Source organism: Mobula birostris, chromosome 4 (assembly GCF_030028105.1).
Source record: "Mobula birostris isolate sMobBir1 chromosome 4, sMobBir1.hap1, whole genome shotgun sequence".
NCBI classification, from domain to species: Eukaryota; Metazoa; Chordata; class Chondrichthyes; order Myliobatiformes; family Myliobatidae; genus Mobula; species Mobula birostris.
In genome coordinates, this window is record NC_092373.1 from 48,465,227 (window position 1) to 48,484,137 (window position 18,911).

At 40.8% G+C, this 18,911-nt stretch overlaps 1 long non-coding RNA gene across 1 annotated transcript; it reads left to right on the forward strand.

Annotated features, from left to right (window-relative positions):
* Positions 1 to 201: 201 nt before the first annotated feature.
* On the forward strand, positions 202 to 18,275 carry LOC140196318 (uncharacterized). Its single transcript, XR_011885674.1, has 3 exons — positions 202 to 306; positions 2,252 to 2,377; positions 16,780 to 18,275. It is a non-coding gene; the product is annotated as an uncharacterized lncRNA (long non-coding RNA).
* Positions 18,276 to 18,911: the final 636 nt, after the last annotated feature.

An 18,911-nucleotide genomic window follows, 5' to 3' on the forward strand; every position in this document is an offset into this window, starting at 1 on the left:
TTTCCATTAGGAATTGCTCATATTATCGTCCCCCCCCCCGCGAGTACCTTTAATTGTGAACTACTAGATTGTGTTAGTATTATCGATTAATTATAAATATTAGATGCGAAATTATGCAAGTAATCTAGTGTTACTTTTTGCTTTTATCTTCAATGTACATTATTCTCATCTCTATGAAACTAATTCAGAAGATTGAGTTAACCGTGGAATTCCATATACGGGGAGTTTTTAAATGATATTCCTAATCCAGTGACATCATGTCTTTGGCAGTTGCGACTTTTCTGATTCTGGGAATGAACCAGACAGGTGAGCAAAACACTAGAAAATACCCGTCACCTGGAAGGACGTGAGTCACTCACACCGAACTCATCAAATCTCAGAACGTAACTGGCAATTCGCCTCCATCAACTTTAGCAGAATTTCAATACCTAAAAGGCATCGAAAACAATAATTGGTAATAAACTTTCCCGCTGAAAAAAATGCACTAGCTTACAGGTTGCAAAACTAAACTGCGTATGCCAAACCTCACGTTATATCGATGAATAATGTTTGTAATACAGCAGTATGATAGGCTCCCCTTTCTTATCAGTGCACTTCAGCGTAACTTTATAACAGTTGTCGTCTAGTATAAAGTATGGATAACTTTGAACTTCGGCGAAAAGTGCTGTTATTACAAACTAGGAGGGTGCGTCTCTCTGCAGCCCAACCATCACCCGAACTTCTCTCTCTCTCTCGCTCGCTCTCTCCCGCTCTCTTCCAACCGCTCCCCCTCTCTTTCTCCGTCTGTCTCTGGTCTCTCTCCCTCCCTCTTCTCTTTCTCTCTCTCTGTCCTTCTCCCTCTCCCTCATTCTCCTCCCAATCTCTCTCTCTCTCTCTCTCTCTCTCTCTCACACACACACACACACACACGCACGCAGACTCGACATACATTCCACACTTCGAATTTTTACAGGTGTAAACACAGCGTGCTTTTGTATAGGAAGACAACGACGCATAACAAAACGATTGTAACAAAGGTTAACATGTAATCACCCAAAACAACCTCGGCGGTTCAACCCGAACGGCGTGTTTATACGTAAATACACCAACAACTATCAGTTGAGAGCAGGGAAGGATTCCAGTCAGGCTTTCCAGCTACCCCTAACAAGATCGCAGTTGATATGATTATAAACCAATTTTGCATTCCCATTTACCCACATTAATTTTTCATTCCCCTGCATTATCCAATATCGATTTATCCAAACAACCTTCCCCCAAAAAAGCCTCATATCTGGCTTAATTTGGCAATCTCATATTTTAGAACAATGAACACTAATTCTTGATTCTTCCACAAAAATCTACACCATCCCCACATCGAGGCTGCCAAGCACTCTGAAGATCCAATATGATCTAGTTAATGGTTTCTCTTTATTTCTAAATTTCAGCAAATTCAAGTCTAACCTGCCCAATCATTCCTTATAAAATAAGGTTCCCATTCCTGGATTATGTAGAGAAAATGGGGGAACAACTCAATATATCTGGCAGCATCTGCAAAAAGAGGAACGGTTAATCATTCAGGTCAAATACCCTACATCAGAACAGAGAACAAAAGGAAGTAAATTAGTCTGATTAGCAGAGAAGATGGGACAAGGCCTCTTTAACTGTTAACTGTTTCTCTTTCTATAAATACTGCCTGACCTGCTGAGCTTTTTAACATTTCTTGTTTTTATTTCAAATGTCCTGCTTCAACAGTTTTATTGTTTCATCCCAAAATCCAGGTATTAGTCCAGTAAATCTTCTCTGAATAGTTTCCAATGCATTAAACTTTCTCCTTTAATAAGAAAACTATATTTGTACACAATACTCCTGCTGTGGTCTCAGAAATGCCATTCAAAACTGAAGTATGGCCTCCCTGATTTAGTATTCATTTCCTCCAACACTTAGCAATAACATTCTGTTGATTTTCATAATTAATTTCTGTACCTGCCCTCTAATGTTTTGCGAATCATGCTCTAAGACATGCTGATCCTTCTACATCTCAGAGCTCAACAATCTCTCATCATTTAGATAATATGCTTTATTATGTTTTTCCTAGCAAAATGAACAATTTCTTATTTTCCCACAGTATAATCTATCTGGCAGATCATTGCCAACTCACTTAAACCCCCTTACAACCACTAGGGGGTTGCTTGAATTGGAGAAGTCAGATATATAATTTGCTATTTGTGTGTTTTCCTTCTATGTTTTCTACGCCACATCCGCAAGTAAATAGGCCATTCATTAACCCGGAGTTATCTTGTCCAAATGAAAGTCAATTTATAAGGACAAGAATGAAAAACTGATGACGTGATCAGTCAGAGATGGAACAGGAGAACGTGAATTAATTCAGGAAGATTTGGTAAGTAACTGAATCCCAGGACAAGGTCAGCAACAACCTTTATATTTTTAAAACGGAATACTCCCTTCAATGGAAAGTGAAAAAAAGGAGTTAAAATACAGCCCACTCCCAGCAAAGTGGGTTGTCCAGAGGCCGCACAGATTAATACTTCAACTGATGTCTAATTTTTCGTTCAGCCGCTTCTGTTCCTTTAGCAACAGAAATCCCGTCTTGGGAAAATAAACCTCGCGTTCATGACCACCATGTGCTCATCGGGTATTCTCCGATCGGATGATGGGCAACAGGATTACAGTGGCCAACTATTGATTAACTAGCTTCAGGCAGATATAAATTTGCAGGTATCGGGGAGAGGTTTGACATCAAAGCAACCTTGCGCTTGTGTTTTTCTCTCTCTCCTGATACCAGGATCAAAAGGTTTCAGTGTAGAAATTTCCTCTCAAGCACCCAAAACCACACATACCAAACACTACAAAGAATAAGTTTAAAAGGCAATCGAAATTGAAGGGTCAGATTTATTTAGTGTATGGATTAAATGCAAGGGGTTGAATGTGGCCCCTTTTGTCGCAGTCAACAGTTTAATGATGGGTACTTCTTATTTCTTCTACTTGTATATAATTAAGTGGACCTAACAAATTCATCATACACAACTAAAGTATTAACAATTAGATTTCACAGTCATCAGATTGCCCATAGTAACATCCCCTTTCAATACTGAGAGTTAAAATCGTAGTTATACTGTATGTGTAAGCAAAAATGTGGCATACAACCCGCCGCGAAATAAGCAAATATCCAGGTGTATTTCTCATGACGCTATGGGGGAGATGTGTACCAGACCATAGTTCTGATAGATTATTCACTGCTAAATGGCTCTGAGCAACAATTTAAAATGTTCTCACTTTTGTGTGTACGGGAATCTGACGAACAATCTTGGATGATAACGTATGAGTCATCATTAGTAACTCGTAGGCTGTCCGTATAACAAGGACTACAGAATAAAAGATTCAGGGGAAGGCTGCGTCGGCAGCATGATGTCAGCGCGTTTTCTGTCTGTGCCCCGAAGCTGGTTGCGGCTGGAAAAGGAACGCCACTCCAATGCTAAGCCTCCTGCGCCACCTAACGTGTCGAATAATAACCGACGCACCTCAAAATTTAAGAAAAGCTGGTAATAAATAAAAATTACTCTAAAATACGACCTTTTGTTTTCACACAAGACAATTATTAATGGGCCTGAACTTGGGCGCAATTCTATGGTTTCAGTCTCGTTCCCCAACTTTTTCACAAATGTGACGAGTCAGCTGACTGCAGCGCTGCGGGGCGCCTGCTGGAAATTTGCGCGTATTCCTCCGAATTGGCAATGTGTGGAGTTGTCTCAGAATGGGTTTAAGTGGACATTGTGTGTCTGTGCGGGGGCTGGTGAGAGCCGGTTACACCAATGAGTGTTTCAGTTATTTTTACAGTGCCAGTGGTCGTTATCAGTCATTCAAAACATTTCTCAACTTTGAAGATTGCTCGGTGAATGACGAGACCCGACATCCAAGACTGCGCCGAGGGACCGTCCATTCGCCCTCGCTTTAGCCTGTCCACCGCTCGATGACGTCCAGTCACCGTTTTGGATCTTGCTGAAGGCACTCAGAAGCTTGGCTTTGTGCCCGTTAGAGGAAAGATGATTCTAAATAGACCGTGTGCTTAGTGAATGAATGTGAAAAGAGTAACTGGGCACTGCCATCGCGCTGCACGTGCCTTCAGCTGCGGGTCAGAGGGAGCTGCAACATAAACACATTAAACATTTTTTTTTCGGAATTTCCTTTCTTCCTACTAACTCATAAGACCATAAGACATAGGAGCAGAATTAGGCCATTTAGCCCATCGAGTCTGCTCCGTATTTCATCATGGCTGATCCCGGATTCCACTCAACCCCATACACCTGCTTTCTTGCCATATCATTTAATGTCCCGACCGATCAGTAAACTATCAACCTCCGCCTGAAATATACCCACTGACTTGGCCTCCGTTGCTCTCTGTGGCAGAGCATCTCACAGACTCACTAGTCTTTGGCAAGAAAAAAAATCCTCCTTACCTCCGTTGTAAAAGGATATCCCTCAATATTGAGGCTGTGCCCTGTAATTCTGGATAGCCCCATCAGAGGTAACATCATCTCCACAGCCACCCTATCTAGTCCTTTCAACATTCAGTAGGTTTCAATGACATTCCAGCACATTCTTTTAAATTCCAGTGAGTACAGGCCCGAAGCTGCCAAACACTCCTCATATGTTAACCCCTTCATTCCTAGAATCATCTTTGTGAAACTCCTCTGGACTCTCCCCAATGACAACACATCTTTTCTGAGATATGGGGCCCAAAACTGTTGACAATACCCCAAGTGCAACTTGAGTAGTGTCTTATAATGGCTCAGCATAATTGCCTTGCTTTCATATTCTATTCTACTCCCATTGAAATAAATGCCAATTTTGCATTTGCCTTCTTTACCACAGACTCAACCTGTAAATTAACCATCTGGGAATCTTTACGAGATCTCCTAAGTCCCTCTGCGCCTCTGATGTTTGAACTTTCTCCCCATTTAGATAATAGCCCACACTATTGTTCCCTTTACTAAAATGCATTATCACACATTTCCCAACACTGTATTCCATCTGCCATGTTTTTTACCCAGTCTTCCAATTTGTCTAAGTCCTGCTGCCTCAGCACTACCTACCCCTCCACCTATCTTCGTATCATCCGCAAACTTTGCCACAAAACTATCAATTCCATTATCCAAATCACTGACAAACAATGTAAGAAGTAGCAGCCCCAATACTAACCCCTGAGGAATAATACTAGTCACTGCCAGCCAACCAGAAAAGGTGCCCTTTATTCCCACACTTTGCTTCCTACCTGTATGCCATTCCTCCGGACATGCCAGTATCTTTCCTGTAACACCATTGGATTTTATCTTGATAAGCAGTCTCATGTGTGGCACCTTATCAAATGCCCTCGAAAAATTCAAGAAAATGACATCCACTACCTCTCCTTTGTTCACCCTGCTTGTTACCTCTTCGATGAACTCTAACAGATTTGTCAGGCAAGATTTCCCCTGACAGAAACCATTTTGACTTTGACTTATTTCACCATTAGTCTCCAAATACCCCGAAACCACATCCTTAATAATAGACTCCAACACTTTCCCAACCACTGAGGTTAGGTTAACTGGCCCATAACTTCCTTTCTTTTGTCTTCCTCCCTTCTTAAAGAGTGGAGTGACATATGCAATCTTCCAGTTCTTCGGGACCATGTCAGAGTCAAGTGATTCTTGAAAGATCATGACCAATGTATTCGTTATCTCTTCAGCAACCTCTCTCAGGACTCTGGGACGTAGTCTACATGGCCCAGGTGACTTATCCACCTTAAGACCTTTGAGTCTGCCTAGCACATTTTCGTTTGTGATAGCAATGACACCGATTCCTGCTCCCTGACATTCCCAGACCTCTGGCACACTGCTAGTGTCTTCCATGCTGAAGACAGATGCAAGGTACTCATTAGGTTCATCTACTATTTCTTTGTTCCCCATTACTACCTCACAAGCATCATTTTCCAGTGGTCCATTATCAACTCTCACCTCCCTTTTACCCTTTATATAACTGAAAAAAACTTTTAGTATCCTGCTTTATATTATTGGTTAGATTGCCCTCATATGTCACCTTTTCCCTTCTTATAGCTTTTTTTAGTTGTCTTTTGTTGGATTTTGAAAGCTTCCCATTCATCCAACTTACCTCTCACTTTTACTACCTTATATGCCCCTTCCTTGGCTTTTATGTACTCAGATCATATCACACATTTTTTAAATAAACCTTTAATAGTTAAGCTTGCAGGTTGAGATGAATTATCTTTTGCATAGATCTATATAAGACCATAAGATATAGGAGCAGAATTAGGCTATTTGGCTCATTGAGTCTGCTCCACCACAACCTCGAGGCTGATTTATTATCCTTCTCAACCCCATTCTCCTGCCTTCTCCCTGTAACCTTTGACATCCTGATTAATCGAGAACCGATCAACCTCTGCCTTAAATATATCCAATGTCTTGACATGCACAGCCATCTGTGGAATGAATTACACAGATTCACCACACACAGCTAAAAAGATTTTTTTTAGCCCCTTTCATTCTTCTAAACTATGGTGAGTAAAGGCCCAGAGCCATCAAACACTCCTCATACAATAACACTTTAATTCTTGGGATCATTCTTGTGAATCTCCTCCAAACCGTCTCCAATGCCAGTGCAGATTTTCTTAAATAAAGTGTCCAAAACTATTCACAATACTGTACTCCAAGTGCAGTCTGACCAATGTCTTATAAAGCATCTTTGCTTTTGTATTCTAGTCCTTTTGAAATGAATACTAACATTGCATTTTTATTTCTTAACATTGACTCAACATGCAAGTTACATAGAAACATAGAAAATAGGTGCAGGAATAGGCCATTCAGCCCTTCGAGCCTGTTGACCTTTTGTGAATCCTGCACAAAGACTCTCAAGTTCCTTTGAACCACTGATAATTGAATATTCTCCCCATGTAGAAAATAATCTACATCTTTAATCTTGCCACCAAAGTGCATGACTATACACTTCCCTACACGTTATTGCAGCTGCCAAATTTATTTCCCATTCTCTTAATTTGTCTAAGTCCTTCTGCAGAAACCCTGCTTCCTCAACACTACCCACACTTCCACCTATCTTTGTATTGTCCCCAAACATAGCTACAAAGCCATTAATTACATCATCCAAATCATTGACATGTAATGTAAAAAAAGCAGTCCCAACACCAACCCCTGCAGAACATCACTAGTCACTGGCAGCCAATCAGTAAAGGCCCCTTTTATTCCCACTCTTTACCTCCTGCCAGTCAGCCAATCTTGTATACATGCTAATATGTTTCCTGTTATAGCATGGGCTCTTATCTTGTAAAGCAGCTTCATGTGCAGCACCTTCTCAAAGGCCTTCTGAAAATCCAAATAAACAACATCCACTGACTCTCCTTGTCTATCCTGCCTGTTATTTCCTTAAAGAATTCCACCAGATTTATCTGGCAAAATTTTCCTGTTTAGAAAACCATCCTGACTTGGGGCTGTTTTATCTTATGCCTCCAAGTACCCTGAAACCTCGTCCTTAATAATTGACTCCAACACCTTTCCAACCACTGAAGTTAGGCTTACTGACCTATAATTTCCTTTCTTCTGCCACCCTCCCTTCTTAAAGAGTTGATCGACATTTGCAATTTTCTAGTCTCAGGAAACATTCCAGAATCTAGTAATTCTTGAAAGATCATTACTAGTGCCTCCACAGAGGGAGAAGAACTTATTGGGGGAAAAAGTATCAAATAGGACATGGAATTCTGATAGGAAAGACAATTGCTAACTACTAAATAGAAGTATTTAAGAGAACTAAGAAATTGTAAGTTATAAAATACAGGTTGAGTGTCCTTTATCTGAAATGCTTGGAGCCAGAAGTGTTTTAGATTTTGGCTATTTTATGATTTTAGACTATATAATGAGATAGCTTGGGATCGCCATTATTTCTGATCTGAATTTACGTGCTATTGGTAAGCAAGTCTTTATTTTACACTTGTTCATCACACAGATGTATTTAATAGTAAAAATTATTACATAGCATTAATATAATGAAAATATAATGCGTGAGGGGTAACAAAAGCAGGAGAATACCTGAATCAGCTGTTGAACATCAACAAACAACGGCAGGCATTCAGTCTCCATCTACAATGCCATGTTTTCATTAAAAGGTTACAGTACACCGGATTTGTATATTACTTTGTTTGTGGTTTTATGTAATGTATAAAAACAATCAGGATTCTATCCTTATTCTGGTGTTAGATTTACTACTAAGCAAGTGGTGCTGCTGGAGCTGACAGTCCCATGGGAAGATAGCTTGGAGGAGGCCTTTGAAAGGAAGCTCTCCAAGTACGCAGGACTGGTCAGCAACTGTCAGCAGGCTGGATGGAGAGCGAGGTGTCTTCCAGTGGAGGTTGGTCGTAGGGGATTCGTAGCCCGTTCTTTAGTTAGAGCCTTCAGCATTTTGGACGTCGAGGAAGAGAGGAAGAGAAGAGCCATCCACAATACCACTGATGCGGCAGAGAGGGCCTCAAGATGGCTGTGGCTCAAAAGAGGGGAGCCATGGAGTCATAAGTAGCTAGCCATCTGGACACAAGCTGGAGTCTGATCAGCTCCGGCTGGGTCACCTGGGGGAGGTTGTATGATGTTGAAAGACCCGAAACACCCGATGATTCCAGGAACATCACTGAAGATGTGTCCAGAAGCATCAATAGATGTACGTACACAGCATCAGCAATGCTTTAAAAATTTGATGCCATTAGGTAAGTTATAAAAACAATCAGTATCATAGACTTATACTATTACTAGATTTTTGTAATCAGCAGACACTTAAAAATTTAATGTTGTGCCTTTTCTTAAATTTCTGCAACCCGCCTGCTGAATATTCACAATTACCTTCAATTTTCAGTTCATCATGTTAGATCTTTGCTTGTTTCTTGATCAATATACCATTAAGCGGCATATGTTCACTTCAACACTCATGATACATGATTGAGATCTTCATTTTTCACTTTATGCAGTGTTTTTCTATTTTTCATTAATCTGTTCATTACTTCTGTGAGGTCACTTCTCAGAACTGTCTGTGGTGTGGAGAGACCTGTGCATCGCCTGGGAACCTTCCCAGTGAATTATGGAATTTTCCTCTTGCAAAGTCATGTCAGAGCTTTAAAAAACTCAGATTTTGGAGGTTTTCAGATTTTGGAATTTTGGATAAGGGGTACTCAACTTGTATTTTGTAGAAATGTATACTTTCATCTCACTGAGACATGGTTCAGCAATCTCCTTCTCACTGAGAAGTCATTTTCAGATGACAGGGCAGTTGTATTAACTTGAGCTGATCTATTGCCAGAAATTTTTCTGTGAGCTCCTTTTGCCCCTACCCCTCTCACAAGCCCCCAACACTATTCCCACCTGAAATACATTTCAAATCTTTTTCATTGAACCTGATCCACTAAAACCTATTTAAATATTTGCAAATGCATGGCAGCAAAAATAAAAATGACAAATTCTAGAGATACTCAACAAATCAGGCAGCATATGTGTAAGGAGATGCAAAGTTAAGATTTCACTAGTACATGATGTTGATATTGCTAAAATGTGAAGGTTTAAATTCAAAATGTTACTGATTTTTTTCAAATCATTTTCAAATACATTTCAGATTTGAGCATTGGTCATTATGATGTAAAACAAGGTCATATTTTGATGTTTATAAGACTAAATCATAGCTCCAAATACTGTTGCCTATTTATTTAACTTTTATGTTAATTAATCTCATTCTAGGTACAAGACAATGACTCTTTTCATATTTTCTTCTCACTTTAAACTTAACATCAAGGGAAGAAGCATGCTTGGGAAAAAATAGGTGATTGCTCAATACCGATTGACAACAAGCTCATACATAAAGTTCTCAGTCCTTTACACTGATGAGAACTGAATTAAGAAACTTTGAAATGAAGTAACCTGTCAATAGAATGGATTTTGCTCATTCTGAATGCACTAATAGACCGGTTATTACTAATGTGAAACCAATATGACAAACACTGAACTATTGCAGAATCTGTGGTGCAACTTCACCCACTTTGGTCTGGATTAAATTCAACAGAAGCGGCCAAATCACTAGTCTGTCACTACAATGGCTTTTTTTCAAAACTGAAGTAAACATGTTAAAATGTTTCAAGTTAATCATCCTTGAACAATTATCTTTTTATGTGGATGAAATAAATCCAACAGGTGAAATGTTAAAAGTTACTGTTTGAATACTGATAAAGTTCTGAACACGTGGGGATATATTTCTCTTTTTAGTCTGATGAAATCAGCAGAAGTATTGATTCTCTCACTGAAGCACAAAAGAGGGTGGGACTTACATTCGACATCTAAAAATCAAAGGTCATCTACTATCCCACTCTACTCTACAGCACAGTAGCTTAACAGTTTGCACGATGCTATTACCGCTCGAGGTATCGGAGCTTAGAGTTCAATTCCAGCATCCTCTGTAAGCAAGTTCATTCCTTCCCATATGCATATGGATTTCCAGTTTCCTCCCACAGTCCTAAGACACACCAGTTAGTAGGTTAATTGGTCATTGTAAATTGTTCCATGTTTAGGCTAGGGCTAAGTCATTGGGTTGCTGAGTGGCGCAGATCGAAGGGCCTGTACCGTGCTGCTAAATAAAATAAAATAAACAACTCCTTCTGACAAAAAGGGTTCATGTCTAGATCCTAGAGAATGTGGACTATATTCAATATCTTGGTATCCAATTCAGAGCAAAGACAGATGTTGATAATGTAATATACCATCTCCCTCAGTGTACCTGCATAGCCTTTGAATGATTGAGGGCAAGAGCGTTAGGTGCCCATGAAAACTCAGAGCTAAGAAGGTGTGTTCCAGATGGTACTGAGAACCTTGACTCCAATCGGCAGAGTCAGTTAGAAGTTCAGAGTTAATGGCAGAAGGAGCATCCCTCCGCCCAAAGTACCCATCCTGCTAAGTACCTCCTGACCCATCAGTGTCAAAATCTTCAGGCCACTCAATGGCCTCATCGGTTACTGCTCAATCTATAGAACTGGGGTCATACTTGGTTCCAAGAAGAGGTAAGATTGAAGCAAACAAGCAATGGACCTAAATTATACAATATTTAGTAACTATGCATATTGTCCAGTTTTGAACTGAACTCTGGGTATGTTTTATTAGCCATTCCTATTAATGCAATTTTAAGATACTGCACTAAAAGTCACCCGTTGACTGAAAGTGAACAATATGGTGCTGCAGTCTAAAAACAAGAGCATCTCAATCATTTGGATAATATTTTCTTTTCATCATTAACAGCATATTTTGAATTTTAATGAGCTAAAGGCAAATTGTGAAGGCCCTATGATCCATCATCAAATCTTTGTTCTCACTATAATTAATAAATAGGGAAACACATAACACCCCCCCCCCCCAAAGTTCAACATAATTGAATAAAATTCATTTAAGGCAATATTTTCATTCAAACAGTTGACACACTTGTATAAATTATTGATGCTGTTACTCCAATGAAATGTTAAGGAAGAAACAAAGAAAATTTATATGGAAAGATTATTATGCATCATTTGACCTAATCATTGGCCACTTTTCAGTTTTTTCTTTTCCACCTACACCACTGGTATCCTAGTGGTCTGATTTTCCAATGTGCTTTTTGACATGCCTGTTTGGTCCTAAACTCACCAGCTCAATGGCAACAATCGGAGTCCAACATCAGGCCCTCCATTCACATTCAAATATCGCCATGTCTTCCCAGAAATTGATTTTCTCAAATTCCTATGACAATATGTCAAATTGATCCACATGGATTCCAAAAATCCACACAGCCTGATCCTAGTATTTATGCTGGTGAAGGCAAAGGTCCACTCTCTGCAAGTCTGACTCCACTGCAGGCTGGGGTTAGAGGACTGTGTGCGTGCGCATGTGGAGAGAGGGGTAATATTGTTGATTTTTTACTCTGTGAGAAAACGTTGGGCATGGTATGTTGGTGCTGGAATGTGTGGTGACATTTGAGGGCTGTCCCCAGTACATCCTTCAGTTGTGCTGGTTGTACATTTCACTGTATGTTTCAATGTACATGTGATAAATAAATGAATTTGAAATCTGAATTGTGCCACTTACCCATAACAAGGGATCAAAGTTGTCTGGGGCTGGACAACTGAGCTTATTAAATATTTGTGAATTGTTAAAAACCAATAACACTGAGAAAACTAAGACCATAAAACCATATAACCATAAGAGATAGGAGGAGAATGAGGCCATTTGGCCCATTGAGCCAGCTCCACCATTTCCTCGTGGCTAATCCACTTTCCCTCTGAATCCCATTCAGCTGCCATCATGTTGTAACCTTTCATGCCCTGCCTAATCACGAACAGATCAACCTCCAACTTAAGTATACCCAATGACCTGGCCTCCACAGCTGCCTCTGGCAATGAATTCCACAGATGCACCACCCTCTGACTAAAGAAAGTCCTCTTTGTCAGCATTCCAAATGGATATCCTTCAGTTCTGAGGCTGTGGCCTCTTGTCCTAGATTCCCCACCACAGGAAACAACCTCTCCACATCCAATCTGTCTAGGCCTTTCAACATTCGATATGTTTCGATGAGATCCCCCATGAATATCATGACATTGCCCATTTGAAATATGTTTTCTATCCCCCACTGTAGCTTGTAGCCCACATCCTGGCTACTGTTCTGAGGCCTGTATATAACTCCAATCAGGGCCTTTTTACCCTTACAGTTTCTTAACTCTACCTACCAGGATTCCACATCTTCCCATCCTATGTCACCTCTTTTTAAGGATTTGATTTTATTTTTTTTTACCAACAGAGCCACCCCACTCCCTCTTCCTACCAGCCTGTCCTTTCAATACAATGTGTATCCTTGGATGTTAAGCTCCCAACTATGATTTTCTTTCAGCTATGACTCAGTGATACCCTCAACATCATACCTACTAATCTCTAACAGTGCTACGAGATCACCTTCCTTACTCCATGTACTGTTTGCATTTACATATAACACCTTCAGTCCTGTATTCATCACCCTTTTTGATTTTGACTCCATGTTGTACTGCAGCTCATCCCACTGACAGCAATTTTACCCTACCATCTGTCTGTCTGTCCTGACAGTCTCACTACACACTGCCTCTGATTGTATACCAATTACTCCACACTCAGGCCTATCATTCTGGTTTCCATTCCCACCCCCCACCCCCACAAAATTAGTTTTAGCCCTCCCCAACAGCTCTTTCATATCTGCTGGTCTCCTTCGGGTCCAGGGATAACCTATCCACCTGTCCCTTTTATATCGTTCATACATTTCCCAGAAGAGATCCCAGTGATCCAAAATCTGAAACTCTGCCCCCTGCACCAATTCCTCAGCCATTCATTCATAATTCACCTGCCAAATCAAACCTTTTCTTACACTCACTGGCATATGGCACAGGCAGCAATCCAGAGATTACTATCCTGAAGGTCCTGCTATTCAGCTTTCTACTTAACTCCTTAAGTTCTCTTCTCAGGACCTCCTCCCTTTTCCTGCCAAGTTCATTGGTGCCAATGTGTACTAAGGCTTCTGGCTGTCCACTCTTCTTCTTTAGAATGCCATGGACCCAATCTGAGATGTCCTGACCCTGGACCTGGGAGGCAACATATGTTCTAGGTGTCCCTTTCACGTCCATGGGATCATTGGGGGTTGTGGGAGTTCATGATGGTTTCTCATGTTTTGATGGTCGAAGCAAGCATAAAAGGAATTGTGTTCACATGGAATTGAAGCCCTGCTGATGTCCTGGTCACTTGATTTTACTTTATAAGAGGTGATAGCATTCAAGCACTGCCACACTGGTCAGGCAACCTTCATTGATTCAAGTTTAGTCCGGAATTGCCACTTCACCCATGAGATGGATTTCTGAAGATCGTATCTGGACCTGTTGTAACTTTCTTGGCCACCAAACTTGAATGTCTCTGATGTGGCCCTCAACAGATTGTGGATCTCATGGTTCATCCAGGGCTTTTGGTTTGGGAAGACTCTGAACAATTTTGTTGGGGCACAACTACAAATGTTTTTCTGAAGTCCATAACAGTTGTGGTATATTAATTCAGATCAACAGTTGAGTCCTTGAACACCCCCAATCCACCAACTCAAAATGATCCCATAGCCACTCCTCTGCCTCCCACGACCACCTCTATGTGATCAGATCAGATTGGTACATCAGCAGGGATGGAAAGCTGGGTAAAGGTCATAAGGATAGAGAATGCATTGGGGGTTGTTGCTTCTAGTAATAAGGCTAGGGAGCCCACAGGACAAGCAGATAAGTTCTACTTTCGAGGGGATCCAGTTGATTCCTAGACTGACCCAAGACATATATATATGCACACATCTCCTTTAAGTCACACAGTAGCAGGCCTCATGTGGGATGGCAAAGCCTCCTTCCCTAGGCTGTGCTTCTGCATTAAAAATTATGGAAGTGGGATCCAGGCAAGTGTTGCAACATTGCTCATTGCCATTGCAAGCATATGGGATTCTCCATGTATTGGTGTGTCTGATAAACAGAGAACAGAAAACAAACATCATAGCCTTAGTGCAGCTCAGATGCGATAAATTCCATCTGTCACTCAAATTGGATTGTAAGTAAATGCGGCACTAGGCAATCTATTTTCTAGGACATGCTCTCAAACATGAGATTCAGACAACACTTTGATTTTTTAAACTCATCTTAGATCCTTCAGAGCTTCCAAATCAGCTGAGTAATGGGCTTCGGCAAGGTGATACCACATAGAAGGAGGAGAGAGGCCATCAGGGGTATGAGAGATCATTTTGTTCAAGTCTCAATATTTTGCAGGGTTAACTGATTTAAGTTTAACAGAAGTAACCTCGTTTGATCTCTTTGTTGGTTATGGCTAGAATTAACTTCTATCTGAGCAAGGACCTGGACACAATGCAATTTGCCTACCACTGCAACAGGTCTACTGAGGCTTTCCACTCTGCTTTGGAGCACCTAGACTACCACAAAACATAGGTTAGGGTAGTGCTTATGGATTACAGCTCAGCATTCAACAACATCATTTCCTCAGTACTTTGAACCAGGTCAGAGTAATCAGTAATAACACCTTCTCCTCGCTGACTATCAACTTGTCCTTAAGGACAAGTGCTTAGCCTACTGCTCTACTCTCTCTGCAGTCATAACTGTGCGACTAAGCACAGCTCAAATACCACCAGTGAATTTGTGAATGACACCACTGTTAAAAGGGAGATTAGCTTTATTTGTCACATGTATGTTGAAGTATCAAAATACATGATTTGCGTCATTGTTTGTGATGTGCTGAGGGCAGCCACAAGTGTCACCATGCTTCCAGTGCCAACACAGCATGCCCACAATTTACTAACCTAACCCATAGCTCCTTTTGGAATGTTGGGGGAAATTGGAGCACCCTGAGGAAACCCACATGTTAACAAGGAGAACATACAAAATCTTTACAGACAACAGTGTGAAATTAACCCTGGTCTTCTGATCGCTGGCTCTGCAAAGCATTACATTAGCAGCTGAGCTATTGTGCTACCCTTGTTGGCAGTTTCTCTATTGACAATGAGGAGACTTACAGGAGTGAGGTAGATCAGCTGGTTGAGTGATGTCACAATTACAAGCTCACACTCAATGTTAATCAAGACTAAGAAACCGATTGTGGACTACAGGAAGGGGAAGTCAGGAGAATACACACCAGTATTCATTGAGGGATTAGCAGCAGAAAGAGTGAGCAGCTTTTAAGTTCCTGGGCATCACCATCTCAGAGGATCTGTGATGGGCTAAACACAGGTGGTTCTACATCATTAGAGTTTGAAGAGATTCGGCTCTTGCAAATTTCAACAGAGGTCAGATGGAGAACATTCCGACTGGTTGCATCACCATCTGGGAGGAGGTACAAGAGTGTGAGGACCCACACTCATGATTTAGAAACAGTTTCTTCCCCTCTGCCATCAGATTGCTAAATGGTCCATGAACCCATGAACACGACTTCTATATTCACCTTTTTTTACATTTTTATTTATCTTTGTAAATTTTTGTGTCTATGCTCTGAACTGTTGCCACAAAACAACACCGTTCACATCACATGTCAATGATGATAAATCTGATTCTGATAGTAATCTCATCTGATATTTTTCATGATTTTATTTTATCATCTTTACTTTGGGGAACATTAAGAATCAATCACATAATATAGTACTGGAATCAACGTGGGCGAAACTGGGCATGGTGACAAATTGCCTTCTTTCTTTCAACAATATTTGATAGTTATCTTTATTTTTCTGACTCCAACCCTCAATATCCAGATAAACTCACAAGGCTTGTGTTAGTGCAACCACAGCCACTAATTTGTCCTTCATACAATTAGTTTTGTCAGACTAGAGAATTGTTGGATTTCCTAATTACTTCAGTTTTCCTTCCTTCTTCTATCTTACAATGGAATGTTCTGCATTTATGTGGCCACTTTCAATGATGTGGAAAATTCTTTTCTGGCATGGAACTTCTCATATAATCAAGAATGCAGACACAGAGCTCCACAGATTTGGTTTTACTTTGCAGAGGCTGATATCTGAAATGTTATTCTAACAATTTAAAAAAGGGATTTTGTATCAAGTGAAATCTAACATAATATCAGAGAACACAAAATGGCTGGAAAAAGAAAAAGGATTGATTGGAATGCTCTATTAAATTTTCTCATATCCAAACTTCTCATACCCAGTTCTCATTTTATTTTACAGCTCTTCAGATTTACAAAATGCAGATGATTGAAGCACATAGCTTTGACTCGCCCCTCCCCTCACCATGACCAATCCTTTATGTCTCTCTTCTTCAACATTATCCTGCCTGGACAGATAATGGGGATATCAGCTGGAGGAAAGTGGAGCAGAGGACATATTGCCAATCAGGCTGACATTCGTAGGCCTCAGCTCATTCACTGGTACTTTACCAACTGCAGCAATCAGCTTTGCTGCAGGAACTGCGGACATTTCTGGAGACAAGGCAAGGTGAAGATTAACCTTGGTGGCAGCTGCCATGTTCTGCTTCTGAAGATTCTGGAGACCTTCCATACTTGAAGAAATGCCTGTGGTAGAGGCAGGCTTTCCTGGAAGCCTGAATGATCTGTAAAGAAATACAAATGAAGTTTGGCTCTGAAACAGCACCCTGGGCTTTATCTGGAGCTAGTGACCATTTGATTATCACCTTCCTGTTAACATCTGTGGAACCACCCATAATGTAGAATTTGATCATCCGTGATTCAGTTTTCACTGTAAACAGAATTAAAATCCCAACTTGCCTCAGTATTTGTGCAGTAACTTCCATTAGCTACAGCCTTTGGGGAGCATTTAATAGAAGCAGTAGGAGATGGTGCCAGATAATGGGTGGCACTGTGGCACAGCTCATAGAACTGCTGCCTTACAGTTCCAGAATCCCAGGTTCAATCTCAACCATTGGTGCTGTGAAAAATTTGTACATGCTTCATGTGACTCTCCGGGTTTCTTCCAGGTCCTCTAGTTTCCTCACACATTCCAAAAGGAAACTTGGCCACAGTAATTCTCCCCAAGTGTGTAGGTGAGTGACAGAATCTGATGGGAATGAGAGAGTGGGCACTAGGGTAGTGTAGCAGTTAGCACAATGCTACTACAGCTCGGGGTGTCAGAGTTCAGAGTTCAGAGTTCAATTCCGATGTCATCTGTAAGGAGTCTGTATATCTTCCCCAGGAATGTGTGGGTTTTCTCCAGGTTGTCCAATTCCACCCTGCCCCACCCATAGTCCAAAGACCTTACTGGTTAGTAGGTTAATTAGGCATTGTAAATTGGTCCATTGGCCCAAGTGTCTCAAAGGGTTGAAAGAGCCTATTCCATGCTGTAACTCAAAATAAATAAAAATGGATTAGAGCAGCACTAGTGTAAAAAAATGGGTGTTTGTTGGGTGCAATGGATTAAAGATTCTTCATAGTAGGCTGATCCAGTATAAGACATATGATTTCTTGGTTGACTGGATTCAAAATCAGCTTGGCCATAGAAGAAAAAGGATCTTGTTGAACCACTGTTTCTCTGACTGAATATCTGTGACCAAAGATCGCCCGCAAGGATCAGTGTTGGGACCTCTGTTGGTGTAATATATATAAATTATATGGATGAAAATATATATGGGCTGATTATTAACTTTGCAGATAACTCAATAAGTTGCTGGGGTTGAGAAGAAACTTGTCAAGGGATGCAACTGGATATAGATAAAGACACACAAAATGCTGGAGGAACCCAGCAGGCCAGGCAGCAACAATGGAAAAAAGTACTGTACTTTCTTTCCATAGATGCTGCCTGACCTGCTGAGTTCCTCCGGCATTTTGTGTGTGTTGCTTAGATTTCCAGCATCTGCAGATTTTCTCTTGTTTGGATATAGATCAATTGGAGATATAGGTGGAGAAATAGAAAAGAAATTTAATCCAGACAAATGTAAGGTGTTGCAGTTTGACAGATCAATTGTCAAGGGAAAGTATATGAATGACCCTTGGGAGCATCGATATACAGAGTGATCTTTGGGTGAAAGTCCATAGCTCTCTGAAAGTGACAGCGCAAGTAGATAGGGTGGTAAAGAAGGCATATAGCCTGCTTACCTTCATTATCAGGGCACTGATTATATAGTCAGGAGGTCCCGGTGCAGCTATATTAAACTTTGGTTAGACCACATCTGGAGTATTGTGTGCAATTCCAGTCATAGCATTACAGGAAGGATGTGGTTGAGGATGCAGGAGAGGTTCACCAAGATGTTGCCTGGATTACTGTAAGAATAGGTTGAATAAACTTGGACTGTTTTCCTCCAGAGTGCTGGAGGCTGAGGAGACACCTAATGTAAACCTGTAAAATTG